This window comes from Schistocerca americana, unplaced genomic scaffold, assembly GCF_021461395.2.
Source record: "Schistocerca americana isolate TAMUIC-IGC-003095 unplaced genomic scaffold, iqSchAmer2.1 HiC_scaffold_99, whole genome shotgun sequence".
In the NCBI taxonomy this organism is placed as follows: Eukaryota; Metazoa; Arthropoda; class Insecta; order Orthoptera; family Acrididae; genus Schistocerca; species Schistocerca americana.
This window is the reverse complement of record NW_025726774.1, coordinates 501,124-503,745: the sequence shown is the minus strand read 5'-3', so window position 1 is coordinate 503,745 and position 2,622 is coordinate 501,124.

Here is a 2,622-nt window from a genome sequence, read left to right as displayed (position 1 = left end):
CTTCTGAGGGCGCGGTTCTGCAGCCTCTGGAGTTTGTCCAGGTGCTGCTTCGCCGCGTATCCCCAGACAGGGCACGCATACTCCATTACTGGCCGGATCAGGGCCTGATAGACGTTCAGTGCTACTGGGCAGGGAAGGGAGCTGTTTGTGTTCAGGATAGGGTATAGGATGGACATTCTGGCGCAGACCTTCCTGTGGACCTCGTCTATGTGGGGTTTCCACGTGAGACGAGAGTCCAAGGTTACGCCAAGGTACTTGGCGGTTCTGCGCCAGGGGAGTTGGGTTCCATTTAGGTGGAGGTGGAGGGGGGGACGTTGAGGAGGTTCACGCCTTCCGAGCCTGCGGGTAATCAGCATTGCCTGCGTCTTTTCCGAGTTGATGGTGATGCGCCAGCGACGGGCCCAGGTTTCTGTGTCATCTAAAACCCTTTGTAGCCTACGAATGACCAGGTCCTTGTTCGCATTTCTCGTGTAAAAGGCTGTGTCATCGGCGTACTGCGCGGTGTGCACCAGGGGGGCCGTTGGAGTGTCCGCAGTGTACAGGCTGTACAATACGGGCCCCAGGACCGATCCCTGTGGCACTCCAGCACGAATGCGCCTTCTGGTGGAGGTGGCAGTTTCTACTTTGACGGAGAAAGTCCTATTCGTGAGGTAGCTCTTGATTAGCTGAACTATGCTCCCTGGAAACCCTTGTGAGTACAACTTGTAGAGTAGCCCTCTATGCCATACTGAATCAAAGGCTTTGGCTACGTCTAGTAGCACTATCCCGCAGTAGCCTCTGTGGTTGAAGCCCTCTGTGGCTGCTTCAACCATTCTCATGACCTGTTGTGGGGCAGAGTGGTTCTGCCGGAATCCAAATTGGAAATCCGGCAGAATTTGCTCTCTGGTAATATGTTCTTGCATGGGTTTTAGCAGGAGGCGCTCATAGATCTTGCTGAGTGTTGGCAAGAGGCTAATCGGCCTGTAGTGCTGCGGGAATAGAGGGTCTTTTCCTGGTTTGTGTATCGCGACCACTTCCGCATGTTTCCAGCAAGCTGGGAACTCACGGGAACGAGTAATCTCGTTGAGGACGTTCGCGAGGTGTGTGATCGCTGTGGGTGGGAGTTTTTTGACTAACTGGTTTGTGACACTGTCGTGCCCTGGCGCCTTTTTTGTAGGGAGGGACCTGATTACTCTTGCCACGTCCTCGGGGGCAAAAAGTATGGGTTCGTCCTCTGGGTCCTCCTCAGCATTGAGGAAGACAGCCAGTTGACGACTGACTACCTCTTCATGCTCTTCATCCTCGGGTTCTGCCGTTTGGAACTGCTTCTCGAAGGAGTCGGCGAGGGCGTTGGCCTTCTCAGCATTGCTGTAGACCAATCCCCGCTCGCCGTGCAGTGGCGGCATCCTAGCGCGTCTTTTTGTGAATTGTTTGGTTGCTTGCCAAAGTGTATGATCGTCTACTTTGAGAGCTGTGAGGCGGTTTTGCCATTGCTGGTTTCTGTGCTCATTGAGCGCTACCTTCAGTTCTCTCTGTAGACGATTGAGCAGCCTCCTGGTGGCCTGATTTCTGGTGATCTTCCACTCTTTTGCCACTCTGTTCTTGTGACGGATTTGAGCTAGTAAGTGTTCCGGGAGCTGTATTTGCGGTGGAGGGCCATCCCTTTGTGGTGGGGTGGCCTCTTCCGCTGCCTGCAAGATGGTGCCTGTCAAGTCTAGTAGCGCTTGATCTACTGTTTCGGCAGTAGGTGGCGGAGCGCGAGCGATATCAGAGGCGACAGTTTCTTGGTATCGCTCCCAGTCTATTCGTTTGTAAGACGTCTGGTACCGTGGGAGTGCTACCCATTCTCCCACATCGACTTCTAGAATCACTGGGTTGTGGTCGGAGGACATTCTGTTGATTGTCCTTGCGGTCACAAATCCTGCGATCCTCCTAGTGAGAGCTATGTCTAACACATCGGGCCTGCTTCCGTTTTTCGGAAAATGTGTGGGCTCGACTGGACCCCATGTTTCGAAGTGGTGGGCGCGCGCTAGTTGTTGCAGCTTGGCGCCTGCTCTGGAGGTTACTCTAGAATTCCAGTCAGGGTGTTTGGCATTGAAGTCTCCCCCTATTACGAGTTTGCCTTCAATTTGCCCTAGAGCAGCTATGTCTCCCTCATCTATCTGGTCATGTGGGGGTCGGTAGACTGCAACAATTGTTAGGGGTCCAGTGGCAGTGGTTACTTCCACTGCCACTGCTTCGATTTTGTTGGTAGCTGGTAAGAATACCTGGTGGTGGGGGATCCCTCTTTTTACGTATATGGCCACTCCTCCGCCTTGGGTTGGCCTGTCTTTACGGTAGCTAATGTAGTTGGGAACTGTCGCTTTTACTCCCGGTTTCAGGTGGGTTTCCCCCATCATGCATATGTCGATGGAGAACTCCTTCATGAGTTCTCTGAACTCGACCTCTTGATTAACAATGCCGTCTGCGTTAAAGACGCACATTGTCAGGCCTTGAATATTCGGGCGTCTATTCATGATGGGGTGTTGATACTACTGGGGAAGTCGCAGAGGGGAGCGACTGCTGGACTGTTGCCTGAAGGGCGACGAGGATCTGTGTGTTTTGCTTTTGGGCTTCCCTGAATTCCTTCATCATTTCCATGAC